General features: G+C 42.6%; 1 long non-coding RNA gene across 1 annotated transcript in view; it reads right to left on the reverse strand.

Annotated features, from left to right (window-relative positions):
• Window positions 1–325: 325 nt before the first annotated feature.
• The window catches only part of LOC117803341, a 37,141-nt gene continuing 15,638 nt past the window's right edge, over window positions 326–21,828 (reverse strand). The window contains exons 4-5 of the long non-coding RNA XR_004627093.1: window positions 6,705–6,956; window positions 326–917 (exon numbers count right to left, since the gene is read on the reverse strand). This is a non-coding gene — a long non-coding RNA (uncharacterized LOC117803341). The remainder of the gene's footprint in view (window positions 918–6,704; window positions 6,957–21,828) is intronic.

Raw genomic sequence — 21,828 nt, forward strand, 5'->3', positions numbered from 1 at the left:
GGCCAAAAAAAGAATTCACTTACCAGACATTTGCTTTGGATTTTCTCAACTGCAGATGTTCCATTTCAGGAAGACCACTTTATAAGACTAACGAGGTATTCTCACATGGATCACCACTATCCCTATATAATCCGGACTCACGGCTGGGTAGCACGGTAATTTAGCTAACTTGAGCATCGTCAGGACAAAACAATTATTAAATTTAATTCAACCTGGGAAAGGTACGAGAAGCTATTTAAAAAAAAAAAAAAAAGCAAAGTCGTATTTTCCAAAGACAAAGGGAAGTGTAAGACAATGACATAGCAAGGGAATACGCAATTAAAGATCGCTTATGTTATGTTTATGTTATGCAGGTGTCCTAAGAAAGGGATTCTCTGCATAGGAGGTAGGTAAGATTATTACTAAGTCCTCTTTCCCCCACCACCAGGCCGGGCAGGGCTGTGTGAGGTGCCATCTTCCTTCAAAGTTTCCAAGAGCTTATCCTCTTCGGCCCTCATTTTCATCCCAGTGAAAATTTTGCCTGGCATCCCAGCATCAGGGGAATTAACCTTAGTGGAAAAAAATAAGTTCTTACTTCTTGTCCCAACTCTCACCAAGAATACCGTAGCTGTTTCTTGTGAACCCAGCAGTCTTGTTTGACAATATAATGAGATCTGGTTAAACAGATGAAAAATGCCTTAACCTGAGTGTTTATCTCAACCCTGCCAAAGCTTTCAGCCCCCCAGGCACTCCCTTCTCTGCAGAGAGGGTCAAGAACCTTTCGTTGCAGCCCAGGACTGTGAGCTGGCGTCTTGCTGCACCAAGCCACTTTTGCAATAGCAGAAGGCAGGGGTTTCTGTCAGTTTGAATTTCCTGAAGTGTACTGGCCTGTGTCACGATCTCAATGGTGTCTGAGGGCAGTTTGTTCTGTCAAATCCCTGGAATAGAATGGGAAGGAAAGGAGAAAGTGAGCATTAAAAAGCGGCAGGAAAGCAGGTTGGTAAATGATATTCAACAATGTTGGGCTGGGGCTGGGCTGGGCTGGGTGTGCGGGGGCTGGGAGCCCACGAATGAATAACCCTAAAAAAGCACCCTCTCAAGGTTCTAGAGAACCGAACATACAGCCTAGGCAGAGTCTGGAACTCAGGTGACTCACTGATCATTCCTTTAAAGCCAAGTCTACAAAGAACATAGTGAAAAGGAATCGGGAAATTACCCAATTAACAGAAATAAATTATGTGGCCAATCAGGATAGCTTTGAATAAAAATGCAATTTATAATTTGAATATTTAGTGTGAGAATGACTCCGACCCATTGGATGATTTCCAACCCATCCACCTTGGGGTCTCGCCTTCTAACCTGATCTTTATCTCCTGCTAATCTCTAGCACAGATCCCCAGCACTTACCACACTGTGCTTGTGTATTTACATGGATTGTGTAATTTTGTGTATTTACATGGATTTCCTCCACCTGATGGAGCGCCTTGAAAGCTAGAAAGTCTTTTCTCCTGCACATCTTCGTTCCTAGAATGTGCTCTATAAATAGATGGTAGTTGAATTAACCAATTAATTAATGAATAAAATAAGGTAATTTGAGAAAGAACACAGAAAGAGACACCTTGAGGGTAGCCCTTTGGGGGTCTCTGGGGACCAGATTACCATGCTCCTTTGCCTTACCCACTATACTCCAAATAAAGGGATATCTTTCAACACAATACAATTGCCCCCAAGTGCTTCAGAAAGAGATCAGCTTCCCCTCCACTTCCTGTTCCAGTGCTGGGCAGCATTGACATTCAGCTACGCATTCTTGCACCACATAGACTTGACTTTAATGAAGGATCAAGTGATTTCCAGAAAGTCTCTTAAAGAGATAGAAACATATTAATATAGCTAGATATTCAAAAGTTTTATAGGAGATATTTTAGCAAGTTATCATTACCTGGAATTTACTTTCTTTCGGTGGTTCCCTTTATTTTAGGACATACAATATGTAGTCAGAGCTAGTCTACTGTTTATTTCCGTGGAGACTCTAAGCTCCTTGAAGACAAGGAAGGGCCTTGACTTTTTACCTGCCATGTGCTTGGCACGCAGTCGTTCCTCAATATTTGCAGAATAAAGAAATTAAAAACTTATTTGGGAATGAGCCCAAGGGGACCTGATATACTTCTAATTTGTATCGGGCTTTGCCTCCCTTTGAGGTACAGACTGCTGTTCTTTCTTACTCTCGATGATGCTGACCACCGTAATTTAGACATAGAGGAAAACCATAGACTCTGTGTGTCTTGTGTGTGTCTGTTTGGGGGTTTTACTTTCTCTTTTAAGTGTGTGTAAGTGAAATGAACACCAAATAGTCTGGATTGCACAAACTGGTAGTTTGCCCAACACCCAAGGAAGTCAGATCCTAAAAATAAAAGGAAAGCCCACAGTGGAGAACGTGATGCCATAGAGAGGAAAGGGAGACCCAACAGTGGAGCTGAACAGGGCACAAGGCAAAGCTGGCAGGAACAAAGGAGGTGTTGTCACCATTTTTCCCTTCGGATTGTTTCCACAAGGTTAGAACTGAAATAAAGCGGCATGTTTCTCAGAAAATTAAGATGTCCCTTTTAAAAATGATCTCTCCAGTGATCATCAGGGCAGCCTGTGTCCCGAGGGTCATTAACCTTCCGCCCTCTGTCCCTAAGCCGGGGGCGCTGGGGGTATCTGTCTAAGAGACCGGCTTCCAGAGGGGGTCAGTATTCCCTCTTAAGAGCCCCCAGAGCAAATGACTGAACAGATTAGGACGGATTAGACAGATAACAACTCAGACCCTTTTACAAGCACATTTTTCACTCGACACTCAAATTCCCTTCTGTGCCCCACAGTGTCACACAACCCAACGACTGGATAGTATTACTGAAATATCTTTGCGCCAGCCAAGTGCGTGGAACTGTGCAAAGCCAGATGTTCCTGTAACCCTGTTTTACTGAGTTATTTATATCCATATAATATTTGACATTTCCTGTGCTGTTAAAGAGTTGGGGGCCTTGACGTATTTTTAAGAGAACAGTACTGACTTTTTTTTTTTCTTTGATGCCCAGCACCAGAAATAAGTAATAGAGAAGAAGGGCTGAATTAAACAGATGCTTAGATATCTGAAGTCTACCTTATTTTAATGCCTTTCATCTTAAATGATCTTCATGAACGGCAAGATGCTAGAGTCATCAAGACAAAGAGTATGAATTAAGCCGACCATGCAATAAAAGCACATGCCCATGGGCTTAAAATAAGTCAGCCAATAGACAAAAAATTTTAATAAATGTTGAAAATATAACCCACATTTCTAGGACTAAACTTTATGGAGTATTGATACATACATTATATCATCCCTTTGAACTTGATAGATATGGAAAGGGCTAGTTAAAATATTTTCAAGCTTAGTAAAATATTAGCTGGCAGATTTCTCTGGTTAAGTGAAATAATGGAAACTTTATAGCGCTGAAAGTATTTGGTTGATTCTAAGTGGTAAGAATATTTATACTGTATGTGAAATCTGATATCACAAAAAGTAATCTTTCTGTTTTCTTTCTTTACTGGAGGGATCCATTCGCAAACTATTTTCTTCATTTTTAAGATTTCCAAACTTGAAAAAAACTTTCCCCTTTATAGGATGACAAAAGAAGTGGGGGGGGGTCCTCATTCATAGTCAGTTTTTTATATCTCTGGCTGCCCAACACTGAAAGCAAGGATCTCAGAAAAACAGAAGTAAGATATGAATTATTTATGGGTGGTTTGTTTTTTTTTTTGGCCTTCAGAGTTGCTTCATAAACTTTTTCTTTTCCTTTTTTTAAAGATTTATTTATTTGAGAGAGAGAGAGAGTGGGGGGAGAGGTAAAAGGAGAGAAGAGAGAGAATCCCAAGCAGACTCCCAACCAAACGCAGAGCCCAAGGCAGGACTTGATCCCACGACCCTGAGATCATGGCCTCAGCAGAAATCAAGAGCCCAGCTCTCAACTGACTGAGCCACCTAGGTGCCCCGTTTTATGAACTTTTTCAAAAAGTTAGTATGCTAGTATTTTTTCCTTAAGATTAGTTTCCTGGGGCGCCTGGGTGGCACAGCGGTTAAGCGTCTGCCTTCGGCTCAGGGTGTGATCCCAGCGTTATGGGATCGAGCCCCACATCAGGCTCCCCTGCTATGAGCCTGCCTCGTCCTCTTCCACTCCCCCTGCTTGTGTTCCCTCTCTCGCTGGCTGTCTCTGTCTCTGTCAAATAAATAAAAATAAAATCTTTAAAAAAAAAAAAAAATTAGTTTCCTTCCCCCAAAGCAGAAGGGGTATGCTCATGTCATTGTACCGAGAAACTTCCAGTCTACCACTGTATGCCTCACTCCTTTTCACCCCACTCTATGCCCCTTCCCACTCTCTGAAGCTGAGGACCCTCTTGACAAGTCAAATCCTTCCCCCAGTTTAAGAGAACAAGATATCATGGGCCAGCGGTGCCCATCTGAGCACAGTAAGCCTGTCCACTCCAATCCAGCAGTCAAATCCCTTGCAAATCCGCTAAGCTGTGATAAGTCTCTAGTCTTCAAATAACGGAGATATCCTCTTAGAGCACAGAGATCAGGAGAGTCCTCGGGACACAGGCTTGCTCCTTTGTACCACCAACTCTCCAGCCTTTTATCACTGATCATATCAGATTCTGCACTGAATCGTGCTAAGGTTGCTCCATTGTACGAACCGGGATGGGGAGATACTTCTGGAAGGCCAGTATGATCTGAACCACCGAGAAGTATTTTATTCTGGATCTGCATCTCCCAGATTTTTCCAGACCCAAGCTAATCCACTGGTCTCTGGCTCCCGACTCAAGATCTTTTCCTACCTCCTGAACCTTAAAATTTTTCCTTCTACTAATATTCAACCCCCTACTCTTTTCTTTGAAAGACTCTAGATTTTTGTTTCCCACAACATTTGTCATCCAACTTCGCTTCTTTCCTATTTCCTTCAGAACTTTCTCCCTACTCCCCTAACAATGTCTGCCTAATGCTAGAAATTCTCCCGTTAGGAGCCACCTATAGTTCCCTGGGACAATTGTCCCATAGTATTGGTCATAGGGTTTGGGAAGAGGTAGAATTTCTGTTCACAATCTTCTTCCATCAGACTTCAAACACACACATCCAGTATATTCTCATAGCAGCATTTTCTTTTCTTTTTTTTTTTTTAAAGATTTTATTTATTTATTCAACAGAGATAGAGACAGCCAGCGAGAGAGGGAACACAAGCAGGGGGAGTGGGAGAGGAAGAAGCAGGCTCCCAGCAGAGGAGCCTGATGTGGGGCTCGATCCCAGAACGCTGGGATCACGCCCTGAGCCGAAGGCAGACGCTTAACCGCTGTGCCACCCAGGCGCCCCAGCATTTTCTTTTCTGAAGTATAAATTTATACACCAAATACAAAGACTCAAGTACAAGAGATTTTTCCCTCAGAAGATCTGGCCCCTTCTTCAAAGATAACAATTCATTCACCTGGTTGGAGCCTGGAGTTTATGAAGCAAAGGTCCCATGTTTTGACTTTGGGGTTGGCGAGTTCATTTCACATAAAGACTTTCACAGTCACAAGTAATATCATTCACCCAGCAAAACTGGACTAGTGGATGCGGATAAATTAAGATAATCCATTGGCACCACATGGAAAACAAACAAGAAATATTATACTGGGTTTGGTAACACTAAAATTCGCCAATGTGAGAACTGTATGTTTTAGTCTAAAGAATGATATCCACCCCCAAAAAATGGAGATAAAGAATGATGTAGACTGTAGAAGGGTCAGGAGCCATCTCTATAGCAAATCGTAGATTCTAGCTTATGAAAACTGAATGTAAATAAGAAAATGTAAGCAAATCATCCAGTACAGTGCCTGTCATATAATAAGCGCTCTATAAATTATAGCTAGAATCATTATGGTTATTATATTAGGGATAGATAGAGTCCAGTCTTCAAATAAAGGCATGGAGGCACAGACAGGAAAAAGCTACCTTCTACCAGGCCAAACCCTCCTCTCCTACTCCTGCCCCTCATCTCTACTCTCAAAGCAAGGGCTGCCTATTAAAGAGGCCAGAGCAGCCACTGTTCTATTCCTGATTCCCATCCTCTGAGCATAACATTCAGAAATGCTTAGAACACAAACATCTAGTCACCAGATGTCCCTAACATCTGGCTAAATCCATAAAACTATCCTCTACCACCACTACCTCCTTTCTAAACTCCAAAGTGTAAGGGGGGGAAGAAACTTATGAAATCTCTGATGTCGGGAAATAAGATCTTGACATGTTCATCTTTGTGAGTTTCTTCTTTCTTTGTTGTATGCCCCAACTCTCTCCTCCGTCGTTCAGAGGCATCCACACGGCCATAAGGAAAAGTTTGACTTCTGTAGCAAGAGGATTCAAAGAAAATTCTAATATTCTATTCTTTTTCCAGTTCTAACCTAAGGTCTTGCGAGTCAAGAGGGAAGGTCGTAAGTGTAACGGGAGGTAATGCATATGCCAGAGCAAAGAAGTGAGAGAAAAGGAAGAGCGGGAAATGATCATACCCTCCAGCCTAGAGAAACCTGATCATGGTAACCTGGGTCGGCAATAGAGGAATGAACGTGCTGAGGTCAAGGTTAGAACACATCAGGGGCTGAGACAGTAGAAGTAAACCTGAGCGGATGTCGGAGAGAAAGGAGTCCACATAGAGACAGGACGCACGGCAACTCACCGCACTGGGGGCCCCAGTAGACGAGAAATGCCTGAAGACCTCGCGCACTGTTCAAGAGGTGTATCAGCTGACCTCAACTCTTGCAGGTAAGAGTCTTCCGGCATCAGTCTCTTGCAAGGAAGCTGTGGCTTCTCCAGTAGAAGGACACCCTGGCCAAGCTCCAACACTGCTGAGCCTCAGTGTGGGGGTCAATCTGTGAACATTCCAGGACCCTCATGCGGACCTCTTAGAACAGGATGGGTTGCCTGACTCCTAACCAAACAAGAATGGTATAGAAAGGAAAGCTCAGCACCGGTCCTTGGGTAGTTTGGACCAAGATCTTTCAATCTTGGCACTACTCTCATTTGGAGCTGGATCATTCTTTTTTTTTTTTTTTTTTAGATTTTATTTATTTATTTGACAGAGAGATAGAGCCAGAGAGCACAAGCAGGGGGAATGGCAGAGGGAGAAGGAGAAGCAGGCTCCCCACTGAGCAGAGAGCCCGATGCAGGGCTCGATCCCAGGACCCTGGGATCATGACCCGAGCTGAAGGCGGACGCTTCACCGACTGTGGCACTCAGGCACCCCGGAGCTGGATAATTCTTTGGGAGGGGGGCTGTTCTGTGTGCTGGACGATAATCAGTAGCATCCCTGGACTACAGCCACTAGATGCCAACAGCACACCACTACTTCCTAGCTGTGACAACCAAACCACGGCCAGACACCCCCTGCAGGGCTGTCCCCATTTGAGAGCTATTGGTCTGCATAGAAAGGAGACCCTCCCTAATTCCAGTGAATCCGTACCTACCTTCAATATTCCAGTGCAAGACATCAGTGATATCCATTTATAGCTATAATTTGCCACTGGCAAGCCACTATCTCAGATGCGACCCCAATAAGGGCATTTATTTTAACAGTCTTAACATATTTAAAGCACTCACTACTATTACTATTATTAGTTATTAATAATTACTAATTGGTAATAATTATTAAATAATTATTAATCCCAACACACTAGTCTTACAACACACACGCATACACACACACACACACACACACACACACACACACACAAGCAGACTTTTAGAAGTCTGGTATAAACCAATTTCAGCACATGGGGCACCTGGGTGGCTCAGCCGGTTAAGTGTCTGCCTTCGGCTCAGGTCATGATCTCAGGGTCCTGGGATCAAGTCCCCTGTCAGGGTCCCCACTCAGCGGGGAGTCTGCTTCTCCCTCTTCCTCTGTGTGCTCTCTCTTTCTCTCTCTCTCAAATAAATAAATAAATAAAATCTTTAAAAAAAAAACCAACTCCAATGCAAATGATTTCTGAGTGCAGTAAATAAGTTCAGTAGTTAATTACAAAGGGGAAATTTTTATTAGCCTAAGGACTTTGGGAGCAATAAAAGGAAGCTAGATAACAATGGCATGAGTGGTCAAACCTCCAAAATGGGAACGAGGCTAATACAGAATCCGGGGCTGCTGGCAAGTGCTGTGGAAATGATATTGCTTGTGTAATTAACATTATCCTCAAATATATATTAGTAAGCTCCCCCATTTAGTAGATGTGTAATATTGGTAAAAAAAATGCTAATTTTTTAATGCTTTTATTCACCTTGCAAAACTGGGATATAATAACATACTTTATAGGATTGCAATACTGATTAAATGAACTCATTCATTAAAGCAATTAACACAGGGCTGGACATTTAATAATATCTTAATAGAGTTAGCCCCTATTATTTTCATCATAACAGAATAACGAATTGAACTGGCAAATGATGCTAATAGCAACATTTTAGACGTTTTAAGCTCTGACTTATTGATCTTCACTCAGCCTGGTGACACAGACACAGTCATCATCACACCCGTTTCACACAGAAATCAAGTGCTGGAGGTCGGCCAGACTTGCTCCCGGACACATCACTAGTACCTGGTAGCCTAAGACTTTAGGCTAGATCCTTCAGTCCCTACCCGAGTTCCCTTCCACAGCTCTACACCATGCTGAGAGTCAAAACCCTTAGGTCAGGATGATTTCAGCTGACTCAGATGCCTTAAAATTCCTTCAAATAAGGATGTCTATTTGCTCATATAACTGGACGTCAGAGATTGGGCAGATTCCAAAAACATGCAGTCAGGACTCTGGTTGCATTTCCCTGAGATGCTCTCAAGCTGCCTCCCTCTGGGTATCAACTTTGTCCTCAGGGCAGCTTCCCCTGTGATCACAAAACGGCCACCAGAAGAAACTGAGGTGGAAAGAAAGTGGCTATTTACTGCTCCTCCTAAAAGTGAGAAAGAACTTTCCAGAAGCCTCTGCAATCTTTGCCTCAAGCAGAATAAGGCCACGGGCCACTCTTGAACTCAATATGTTCAAGGAGGATGGCGTCGCCCTGATTTATGTTGTTGAATCATAGCCCATACCTCGAGCTGAGGGTGGCTGAGCCATTCCTGAGAAACTGGGGCAGGGCGTGAAGAGGTATGCACTGTGTCCAGATACCCCTGGGAAGGAAGGGAAGGACAGGTAGGCGGCCATCAAACCCCCTGAGGTGTTTAGGACTTAAAACTTCCAAACGAGGGCCTTGTGCAGGTTCCACTTCCTTTGTGGTGATCGTCCAAAAAAGAGTTCTAAAGGAATCTAATAAAGCCCTCAACAAGGAAATGAGATTTAAGGAGCCTTTGAGATAACCTGGGGACTCCTACATCCCAGAAAACCTCCCAGAGGCATTTATATCCCAAACGGGAGAAGCAGCAGGTCTGAATGAAGAGGCGCTAACTGCATGAAATCCTCAAAAAGATGAAAATCCCATGTAGTTGCGTTCCAAAGCCTCAGACATCCCACCAACGGCTTCCCGGTCTTCCCTGACATTTCTTTTGCTCCAAGTAACAAAACGCAGCTCTATACCCTTGGTTTGTTATTTAACACATTGCAGAGAAGTTGGCTCGTCAGTTTTTTTTATGAACAGTTCTTCCTCTGGAACCTCATAAATCCTTAGCAGTTCTTCAAGTGTTGGGTTCACTCTTTGTTTCCAGCTTTTAGCAGCAGCTGATTCACAGACGCCGCCTCGCCTCGTACTGGCCTAGAGACGTCCCCTGAGGCCAGCGATGCAGAGCTGAGAGAGCCTTCCCGCACGCCTGGCCAAGATGACTTACTAGGATATGCTTTCCTCATGGGCTTGGGGCGTATGTGCCGTCCTGAGGGGAAAGCACCGCTCTGTGCATCCCCCCGGGAGGCAGAGGTGAGACAGCATTCTCACCGGTCAGAGGAGAAGAGAGAGCAAGAGGGAAGCACAGAAGGAGTGGGTGTGCGGAGGCTTCGCTACTTCCTGAGCCGTACCCAACTCCCCACCCAGAACCCACACTGGGGCGGGGAGGGACAGCGGCAAGCGCAGTGTGAACCTTCCAGTCCCTGCACCATGCCCAGACCACGGCCCTCCTCTGCAACACCCGCCTTCCCCATCCCAGCACAAGATCCCGAGCCCTCATGCACTCCCAGGTGAGTCCTAAGAAACTGTACTGCTCAGAGAAGAGAACAGAAGCCTGAGGAGGCTGACCTTACAGTTCAACGAAGTTAGCTGCCCCTTTACCCGTTACCCCAATGTTCCCAAATGACTGGAGACCACCACTCCTCCAGGCATACCCACACTTTCCAGAATGAACTTAAGAACCGTGCAACCAGCATGTCCCCAAAACTCGGTCACCCCTTCAAATCTCCATGAGCAGAAAACCCAAAGTTGGGGGGCAGGAAAGGGGACAGGATGGCAAAAGTATGGAAAGAAGAGCCGCTTGCTTGTGAGATTCTTCCAGCTTGCCTCTTTCTGTTTGGGGACCCGCACAGTGGGTCTGGGATCCTGGGCTGGGGCTGAGGTCTGGGGGTGCACCAGAGACAGCGCCTGGCCTTCGGAGCAGAGCACGCCTCCTCGCTCCACACATGTGCTCCCTGAGTTCTGCGAGCTCCAGCCTTCTGTTTCTGTTTATTTGTCTTGCGTTGTGTTGTTTTATTAACCAGAAACTTGAAAAGGAGGCTTTCTTTGTTGTATTGCCATTTGGCAAAAGACTAGAGGTTACAGTAGCAAGCAGAGCCTAAACATTTTTTTTTTAAACCTCGATGAAAGTTTCTTCCAGAGAGAAAAACTATATCCGATTCCCCATCTCCCATTGAACCTCTGAAGGACTTCCCACACCTTACCTTCAAATAACAGAACCCTAGCCAACGAAAATGGAAAAACATAAATTTGTGCACGTAAAATGAAAAATCAGAGAGTGCCGACAGGCCTGTGTCAACAGTGTATTTTTAGCTATCAGTGAATTTTTAGAATCAAGTTTTAAGGAATGGTTCTTTGCACATGGACCTGGGATGTGTATTTTTAGGACCTCTGCGACCATGGCTTATCCTCACCTCATTTTTATCCTCATTAAGTAGAGAGCATCCCCACTTAGAAGATTAGGAAAACAGAGGCCCAGTGCAGGGGAGAATGACTGGCAGAAGTTACCCGTGAGCAAAGAGCAGAGATGAATGTCCACATAGGACAACCCCTTGATAACTACAGCTCTGGATCCCGTCGTGCCCGATCTCCATGTCCCAATATCCATTCACCGGCCCCCTCCCTAGAATTAAATGGTGCCCTTTTATTGTGCATTACTTTCCTCTTTCTCCATTACAGACCTAGTTCCTCAGCCCTAAGCTCCAAGAAAAAAAGATTCTGTGCAGAAGGAGCTCTCCTGCAAGGTTCTCAGAATCTCTGTCCCGGACCCTCACAGAATGGCGTGAACACAAAGGGTGACAGTGAGTGACGAGCTCTGGCTGGGGCTCAGTTATCTCGGGCCCTGCCCCTGGTGCCTGGGGAGGAGATGCAGGCCGCAGCTCAATTTTCCCTCTATTTCCCTCAACAGTCACGGGTGGCTAGGTCTCAACGATCAAGCTGTGGCAGTTAGAGGCAGGAAATGGAATCGGAGAAGAGAGACTCAAAGTTACCCACCATGGAGAGCCCAGGGTGCTTTGAGCTTTTCCAGGTCCCCAAGCCCCCAGCCCGCGTGCCCCTGAACAAATCCTCTAAGGCTCGGATGGCCCATCACCTTTGCTGAACTCCTTGTGAACCTGGGTCTTGGTCCTCACCCGTTGGGGTTGCCCAGTGGCTTTTGAGGAGCTGTCCTGAACTTCCTGAAAAACTGACTTGATAGGATCCGGTTGTACACCACCGTCTGGGCTGAGAATCAGATGGTGTGGTCCTGTCCATGCTCCTTAACCAAATGGAAAAATCGAACTGCAAACCGCTTCCCTTCTGTCCTCAGTTTCCAGCAGCTCTGACACACTGTGGGTCTAGAAGAGGTCACAGTCCTCTGGAGGTGGTCATGGAGACAGCTTTTACCAATCCCTTACAGTCGGAGGCTCTTTTCTGTGGCCAGTGCTGCTTCTGATCAAATAACCCCCGTGTCTGGACACTCACCACCTAAAGGATGAAAATTTGGGGCATGGCAGAGACAGCTTCTGCTATAATCATGCAAAAACAGCGAGAGAGTAAAGGATTTTTTTGAAGTCACTAAACAGAATTGTTTATAAGCTGAACTAGATGAATTCCTAAAGCCAAACACATCTCACTTTTCAAACTATCACAGTGTGTGTGTGTGTGTGTGTGTGTGTGTGCGCCTGTAAATTGAAGAGAGCTTTCTTACCTTAATAATTAGTTCAGGAATACTATTAGATTATCAGGCTGACTAATTCTGTTTAAAAATCAGTCAGCATTCAGTCACTTATACTTTCGGTTCTGAAAGACAATTTATGAATACATCCCTTGCATATAGACTGATGTCAATGGAAATAACTCGGCGATTTTTTTAATTAGGATTTTTTCTGGAAATGTTACTACATTTCAGAGTAGGTACACTTTTTTTTTAAGTTTTATTTATTTAAGTAATCTTTACACCTGATGTGGGGCTCGAACTCATGACCCCAAGATCAAGAGTCACATGCTCTTCTGACTGAGCCAGCCAGGTGCCCCCAGAATAGGTACATTTTAGCAACTGTAGCTACTGAATTCTTTAGAGTTTGGCCCTACCAAATTTCATCAGTGATAATAAAAAATATTTGAAACATTTAAGACAGAAAGCTGTTTATTAGTAAAGCTAATATTTATTGAGAATCAAGTTCTAGACATTGTGCTGAGTACTTTATTTTTTTTAAAAAGATTTTATTTATTTATTTGACAGAGATAGAGACAGCCAGCGAGAGAGATAGAGACAGCCAGCGAGAGAGGGAACACAAGCAGGGGGAGTGGGAGAGGAAGAAGCAGGCTCATAGCGGAGGAGCCTGATGTGGGGCTCGATCCCATAACGCCGGGATCACGCCCTGAGCCGAAGGCAGACGCTTAACCGCTGTGCCACCCAGGCGCCCCTGTGCTGAGTACTTTAATACATAGTATAAGTTAAGCTTTATTAGAATTTTTTGACATAGTGGAACTCTTTGTTAATGAGGAACTATTACACAAACCTGGGTCTATTTGACCCAAAGCTGGAATCTTACCCACACTATATTGCTTCATAGTACGGTTAGTGGTGGAAGTTTAATTGTAATTGTGAAATCATTCTTGACAGCACTGTTAGTCAATCAAATTTCTGAGCCCTTAATAGATACTCGAATTTCTACATATTTGATTTTTTCAAGGAGTTTTTCCAGTAGTTAAAAAGAGTATCTTTTTAATTGCAAATAAAATATAGGCACAAATAAGTCTTAGTGTACGTACAGCATTGCCTTTTTTTTGAGAACGATTACCCTAATTCTTTAATAATCAAGGGCATATTTATGCTTATATTTTATGTCTCAGTACCAAACCATTTACGTAATGTTAAATACTGATATTTGTGGCTCATTTAGCCACTAGTGACAAAGTTGAGCAGAAAGAGTACAACAAGGTCAGATGCAGCAATCTACACCAGTGTTGTATACGTTCTTTAGAGGATGCACACCAGGGCTGCCTGGGTGGCTCGGTCAGGCAAGTGGCTGCCTTCGGCTGGGGTCATGAGGCAGGGTCCTGGGATCAAGCCCCCGTCAGGCTCCCTGCTTGGCCTGCTTCTCCCTCTGCCTCTCCCCCTGTTCATGTTCTCTCTCTCTCTCAAATAAATGAATAAAATCTTTAACCAAAAAACAAAAAAACAAAAAAACAAGATGCACACAAATATTATGTTTCTTGATATTGTTAAAATGTCAGTTCCCTCGGTTTTACTATNCAAAAAAACAAAAAAACAAGATGCACACAAATATTATGTTTCTTGATATTGTTAAAATGTCAGTTCCCTCGGTTTTACTATCAGTTCGTCACAACCCCAAACAACCTCAGCAATCCACAAGGTGATTCTAAAATTTTCATGGAAAGACAATGGTACTAGAGTCGCCAAAACAATCCTGCAAAAGAACAAAGTCCCAGGACTCATGTTATCCATACATACTATGATTTTAAGACTCACTACAAAGCTACCATATGAAGGCAATGTGGTATTGGCAAAAGTTAGACATATAGAACAATGGAACAGAATAGAGAACTCAAATACACCCACACAAATACAGTCAACTAGGGTTTTTTAATTTAAATTCAATTAATTGACATATAGGGTATTATTAGTTTCAGAGGTAGAGGTCAGTGATTCATCAGTTGTATGTAACACCCAGTGCTCATGACATCATGTGCCCTCCTTAATGCCCATCACCCAGTTACCCCATCCCCTTACCCCCCTCCCTTCCAGCAACCCTCAGTTTTTTTCCTATGACTAAGAGTTTCTTATGGTTTTCCTCCCTCTCTGATTACCTTTTGTTTTATTTTTCCCTCCCTTCCTCTATGCTCCTCTGTTTTGTTTCTTAAATTCCACATATGAGTGAAATCATATTATAATTGTCTTTCTCTGGTTGACTTATTTCGCTTAGCATAATACCCTCTGGTTCCATCCACGTCATTGCAAATGACAAGATTTCATTTTTTGATGGCTGAGTAATATTCCATTCTGTGTGTGTGTGTGTGTGTGTGTGTGTGTGTGTGTGTGTGTGTGTGTATACCACATCTTCTTTATCCATTCATCTGTTGATAGACATCTGGGCTCTTTCCACAATTTGGCTATTGTGGACATTGCTGCTATAAACATTGGGGTGCAGGTGCCCCTTTGAATCACTACATTTTTTTAAAAAGATTTTATTTATTTATTTGACAGAGATAGAGATAGCCAGCGAGAGAGGGAACACAAGCAGGGAGAGTGGGAGAGGAAGAAGCAGGCTCATAGCAGAGGAGCCTGATGTGGGGCTCGATCCCATAACACCGGGATCACGCCCTGAGCTGAAGGCAGACGCTTAACTGCTGTGCCACCCAGGCGCCCCTGAATCACTACATTTTTATCTTTGGGGTAAATATCTAGTAGTGCAATTGCTGGGTCATAGGGTAGGTCTATTTTCAACTTTTTGAGGAATCTCCATACTGTTTTCCAGAGTGGCTGCTCCAGCTTGCATTCCCACCAGCATTGTAAGAGGATTCTCCTTTCTCTGCATCCTCACCAACATTTGTTGTTTCCAGACTTGTTAATTTTAGCCATTCTGACTGGTGTGAGGTGATATCTCATTGCGGTTGATTTGTATTTCCCTGATGGCCAGTGATGTTGAGCATTTTTTCATGTGCCTTTTGGCCATTTGTATGTCTTCTTTGGAGAAATGTCTGTTCATGTCTTCTGCCCATTTCTAAACTGGATGATTTGTTCTTTGGGTGTTGAGTTTCGTAAGTTCTTTATAGATCTTAGATACTAACCCTTTACCTGATAAAACATTTGCAAATATCTTCTCCTATTCTGTAGGTTGTCTTGTGGTTTTGTCAACAATCAACTGATTTTTGAAGCAGGTTCAAAGGCAATTCAATAAAGAAAATGTAGTCTTTTCAACAAATAATGCTGGAACATTTAGATGTCTATATGCAAAATATTAAATAATTAAATAATAAATTATTACAAATATCTCATATCTTATACAAAAATTGATTCAAAAAACATCAGAGGCTGAAATGTAAAATTTAAAGTTATCCAACTTCTAGAGGAAAACATAGGAGAATATCTGCATGATTTTAAGAATGACAAAGAGTTTTTAGACATGACAACCAAAGCAAGATTCATAAAAGAAAAAATATAAACCAAACTTTATCAAAATTTAAAACTTTTGCTCAGAGAAAGACATTGTTAAGAGAATCAAAAGACAAGACACAAAATGGAAAAAATATTTGCAAACATAAATGTGATGGGGCACTTGGGTGGCTTGGTCAGTTAAGCATCTGCCTTTGGCTCAGGTCATGATCCTGGGGTTCTGGGATCCAGCACCACATTGGGCTCCCTACTCAGTGGAGAGTCTGTTTCTTCTTCTGCCCCTCACCCTACTTGTGTGCTTTCTCTCCCTCAAATAAATAAATAAAATCTCTAAAAAAAAAACATGAATGTGATATTGGATGTGTTTCCAGAGTATATGAAGAACTCCCAAAACTCAGTAAGAACTAGGGGCACCTGGGTGGCTCAGTTGGTTAAATGTCCAATTCTTGGTCTCAGTTCAGGTCTTGATCTCAGGGTGTGAGTTCAGACCCCATGTTGGGCTCCATGCTGGGCATGGGGCCTACTTAAAAAAAACAAAAAAATTAAAAAACTCAAAAAGAACTAAACAATAAAATCCTAGACAAAAGAGGTGAAAAAACACTTCACCAAAGAAGATGTGTGGATTCAAACACACACAAGAAAAGATATTCAGAATGCTTAGCTATTAGGGAAGTGCAAATTACAACCAAGTGCCCACATGCTCAGAAGTATTAAAAGCAATTGGAGCTCTCAAACCTACTGGTAGGAATGCAAAATGGCACAACCACTTGGGAAAAGAGTTTGGCAGTTTCTTATAAAGCTAGTTATTCACTTGCCATAAAGCCTGGAAATTCCACTCCTAGATATTTACCCAAGCAAAATGAAAACTTACATACAACCAAAAACCTATACACAAATATTTATAGCTTTATTCATATTCACCAAAAATTGGAAATGGCCTAATTTTCCTTCAGTAGGTGAATGGATCGCTAAAACATGGTGTATCCATACAAAGAGTCCTACCAACAAAGGAATACTACTCAGCAATGAAAAGGAGCACACTACTCGTTCATACAGACATGAAAACATCTGAAATACACTTTGCCAAGTGAAGGAGGCCAGACCCAAATGTTACATGTTGTGTGTCTCCATTTATACGACGTTATGAAACTGACAACACTCTGGGGATGCAAAGCAAATTCCAGTGCTTGTCAGGGATTAGGGGTGGGAGGAAGGGCAGCACAAGAGAATTTGGGGGGGGTCATGGAACTGTCGTATAGGACTGTGGTGATGTGATACATTCCTTAGATTCATAGAACTATACACTATAGAAGGGCAGATTTTTTTGTATATAAACTGAAAAACTCAACCCCAATTTCAGGAGAACCCCAGATGGCATTCAGACTATGACAACTGAACCTAACTGCGTTAAAATGATTGACATAACCATACCAAAAGTTTGACTAAGAAACGGGGGACCTAGTAACTTTGGGAAACAGTGTGTTGACCAGAGACCATAAAGCTAAAAATAAAAAGAACCAGACAGCTACACTTTAGTTGGGTGAATCTGTTTCTCCCAAGGGTATGGAATAGCAATTCTGGAAGGGCTTCATAGGTATACTATGGTTGAACAAATAAATCAATATATTGTAGATAGTAAGTGCCAGATTTCTCACTGTTGGGGAAAGAAATTACAAATAAGAAAAAAGAAATCCCAGAATGAATCCTGGGGCACCGTGTTGTCATTGGAGGTATTAGCATTAATTCATTTTAAAATATATATACAGATTGTTATGGACTACATAATTCACATGTTGGAGTCCTGAAGTTAAATGAGTCATAAGGATGGGGCCCTAATCCAAGATGACTGGTGTCCTTATAGGAAGAGACCGAGAGAGACCATGGCCATGTGAGCAATGGACACCTGCAAGCTAAGGACAGAAGCCTCAGAAGAAACCAACCCAGTCAACACCTTAATCCTGTGCTTCCAGCCTCCCGAACTGTGAGAAATAAATTTCCGTGTTAAGCCACCCTTTCTATGGCCTTCCATTACAATACATACAGAAAGAGCAATACAGAAAGAAATCTAGGTATGTGTGTATATTTAGGTTATATTTCCTTGCTTCGTCTGCTGAGAAGGACTCAAAGCTGTAGCAAGTAGCACAACTAATCCTCTAATCTTGGTTTCTAAATACGTTTCCAATCCAAGGAACCAGGGATCCTTGGAGAAGCAGATAATTCCAGGGCTGGGCAGGGAAAACACAAGACCATCCTGAAGCATTGTTTTGTGCCAGAAAGTAAGGAGATGCTAAAGGAAAAAATTTGGACCAGGTAGGTGTGGCAAAAAGGATGCAGGAATCAACCTGAAAGAGCTCCCAATGGCCCAAGTGGAACAATTTGAAATTTGAGGAACAAAATAAATTATAGTAATACATGGCAATCCAAATAATAAAATAAATATCCATGAGTTCATATTAAGGAAAGAAGGAGGGAAGGAAGGAAGGAAGGAAGGAAGGAAGGAAGGAAGGAAGGAAGGAAGGAAAAAAGAAAGAGAAAGAAAGAAAAAGGGAGAGAGAGAAAGAGGGGGGAGGAAGGAAGGGAGGGAGGGAGGAAGGGAGGGAGGGAAAGAGAGAGAAAGGAGAAGGAACAACTCTTTTTTAAAAAAGAGTTCCAATTAATAAATGTAGAAGGAATGAGTGAAATCACCATTAGAATACCACAGTAATTATTGCTTAAGGAGAAATCCACAATAGATGCTAAAACTAGCAAGCAAAAGGGTAAGGAAAAACAGGATACTTGCATGATCTCAAAGTATTCCCTCCAAAAAAATATTTGTTAATGAAAAAGCATCTCCCCACAAATTCTTGTTAATTGTGAAGGGAAAAAATAGTAACTTTGTAGTGGAGTACCCTGGCCAACCCCACTTTGGTCAAGTGCTCAAGGTCAGCATCACTAGTAAGAAGACATCAATGTCATGGACCCTCCAGGATGATGTGCCGTAAAAGGCTTAGCACCTCAATGGTATTCTTCCCCAAAATACATAACTCTATCTAATCATGGTAAGACTTCAGACAAACCCAGATCGAGAGGCATTCTACATCATACCTCACCAATGCTCCTCAAAAGCGTCAAAGTCATGCAACAGAAGTTAAGACCAGAAACTACTGCCGATGGAAAGAGGCTAAGGAGACCTGACAATGAAATACAGCATAGGGTCCTGCTGGAACAGAATAAGGATATTGCAAGGAGACCAATGAAATCTGAATAGTCTGAAGTTTATTTCACAGTATTGCAATAATGCTAGGTTTGGGTAATGGTACTGTAGTTATGTAATATGGTAACATTAAGAAAAGTTGGGTCCATATGCATGAACTATCTCTCTCTCCTATCTTTGCAACCCTTCCTCCTGGGATGAAAGGAAGGGAAAGAAAAAGCAACATTAGGTATTATACACGTGGAAGAAGAGAGGAAGGAGTTATGAAATCAGTGGATTGGCATTGATGTTGAGCAATCCCACCACCACTTAAAGGAGATGGAAAGTTCATGAACCATGTTGATGGAAACTCAACAAGAAAATAGAAGATTAGAATGGAAAAGACCTAAGTTCTAGCCAGGCCCTGTGGTTCCCCTGCAAAGTTGGACCAATTCCTTATATAATTATAGATAATGTCTATAACACGTTACTTAGATAATACATAAGAGATGATTCTAAGAGATTCAGGTTTCTCACATATGATCGGATTTCACCATGAAAAAGGTGGTGAAAACCATAATCTTGTTGCTTAATGAAATAACATGTTTAAATGTTGCCATGAAAAAAGAAGTAATTTCTGTTTCAGAATCTGTTTCTTCATCTGAAAATTGAGCATGAATTTCTCTAGGGTCCATCCAATCTCATAGGACTGTAAGTGCTACATAAAATATATTACCTAGATGTTATAATAGGAGAAAAAGATCAAGTTCTCTATATACATTCATATCTTTCTTTGACAGCAGCAGTATGTGAAATTTTTTATAAACACAAGTGATCTTTTCAATAGCACATATATGAAAACTGAAATAAAATTTACCCTAAAGATAAATGCAGGAAGTGGGAGAGGCACTTCTCTTTACAAGAGCATTATTTGTTTATGAAATTTTTAAAAGGTGAGACTATGGAATGCATAGGGACTCTTCCCTGGCACAGCAAAATGCAACCAAATTTTAATATAACCGATTTCCTGGTAGTTGGTCAGAAGTGTATGGCTTTCATCAAAGCATGTCAGCCAAGAATCCATGCAACACACATTTGCACAACGTGTACGTGTGTATGTGTATTCAAACACGTAATGATGGGTGGGTTCTTTTCTTATTTTATGTGTCAGAAAACTGTATGAAAAGTGTATCAGGAAAACAATGACCTTCTTCGCTCTAACTCACACCCAAGCTGATCTCGGTGGGTGCCTTCTTTTACCCGCACCCCCCNTGCGGGGCTGAAATGAGGAAACCTGACATCAGCAGCGTGTTCCCTCCATTCCTGTCCCCAGTGGGGCAGGCAGGAAATGCCAGCCTCCTCACAGGAAAGCCTGTTGTGGTGAGATTTCCCGATTTACTTTATAAATGCAAGAAGGCCAGATACAGCAGGAGATAAGCACTCAAGATTGCAAATGCTTATCATCTCTCAGGGTTCTGGGCCCCACAGCCATGACCAGTTTCTCTTCTAGAGATGCAAGCCAAAATTCAGTTTGGTTCCAAATCGAAAAGCCTCCCCAACTGAAAAATTGGACCATCCACCCTTGTCAGCCCTTACGAGAAAGCCATCGCCGACAACTTGCTGAAGTTTGACCCTGAGTGGTATTCTCACCCCAGGAATCCCTAGGCAAATTAAGAGAATCATCTAGAGGTGTAGTTAAAAAAAACAAAAGAAAAGAAAAAGAAAATGCTTGGGGTTAGCTGGCTCCCCAAGCTAGTAGCCAAAGTCATGGTACCCATTTGACTCTTGTTTCAGCTGACCCATGAAATTTTCAACCAGAACCCTCCTCCCTGGCTTTGCTTTCCCACTGGCAATGCTGTTTCTATAAACGGTTTAGGGGCGCCTGGGTGGCACAGCGGTTAAGCGTCTGCCTTCGGCTCAGGGTGTGATCCCAGCATTATGGGATCGAGCCCCACATCAGGCTCTTCTGTTATGAGCCTGCTTCTTCCTCTCCCACTCCCCCTGCTTGTGTTCCCTCTCTCACTGGCTGTCTCTATCTCTGTCGAATAAATAAATAAATAAATATTTTTAAAAAAATAAATAAAAAATAAACGGTTTAGCAGAACGCAAAGGATAGGGATCTCAAAAGCACAAGACAGCTAGCGAGCTAAGTGGCTAGCTGAGTCAAAAAAGGACACACGAACTAGCTCCATATGAAGCCAGGCACGCTCTGGGAGTCTCATAGGCCAACCCACACCCCGGGTCAGAACTCGGAGAAGGGAGTGATAAGGACTGGAGGGGGCATTACACACTTACCTATTTCATCAAGATCCACTTCATTCCACCCCTCCCCTTCTTTTCAATTTTTATAAAACAGAACCAAAATCATCACCCACAGAAGCAGCAAGCAGACTTCACAGAGTGTGAAATATAATTCCTATTCTGCCCATCTCCACATTACCAATCACTCTGAAGCAATGAGAATTTCACAGTCAAATATTCGGTTCATCTGTGTGTCACTCGCAAATCCGATCTTTTAAAAAAGAAAAACAAAGATTCGGACTAAACCTATGTTCCCCTTGAACTCAGCCAAAAATCTAGGAGACACCTTACTTCACAAAGTCTGATTTAAAAACACACACCAAGAAAATGAAAACACACCCACGACTTTTGATCTCTTATCTAGGGAAAGCAGGTTCCCTGAGAGGAACTCACAAGGCAGTGAGTCCCCAGTGTTTATTGTGTTAAGTGGGGGACATTGTTTTGTGTTCAGCTATGACGTGCATTGAAGTAATAGTGAGTGACCATGCTCTCTCCCCCTGTCCCCATCTATCAAAGTCGAGGGTCACCAAAATAATAATAATGCCACATCAGACCCGTATTTGATCAAACAAG

This window comes from Ailuropoda melanoleuca, chromosome 8, assembly GCF_002007445.2.
Source record: "Ailuropoda melanoleuca isolate Jingjing chromosome 8, ASM200744v2, whole genome shotgun sequence".
Lineage (NCBI taxonomy): Eukaryota > Metazoa > Chordata > Mammalia > Carnivora > Ursidae > Ailuropoda > Ailuropoda melanoleuca.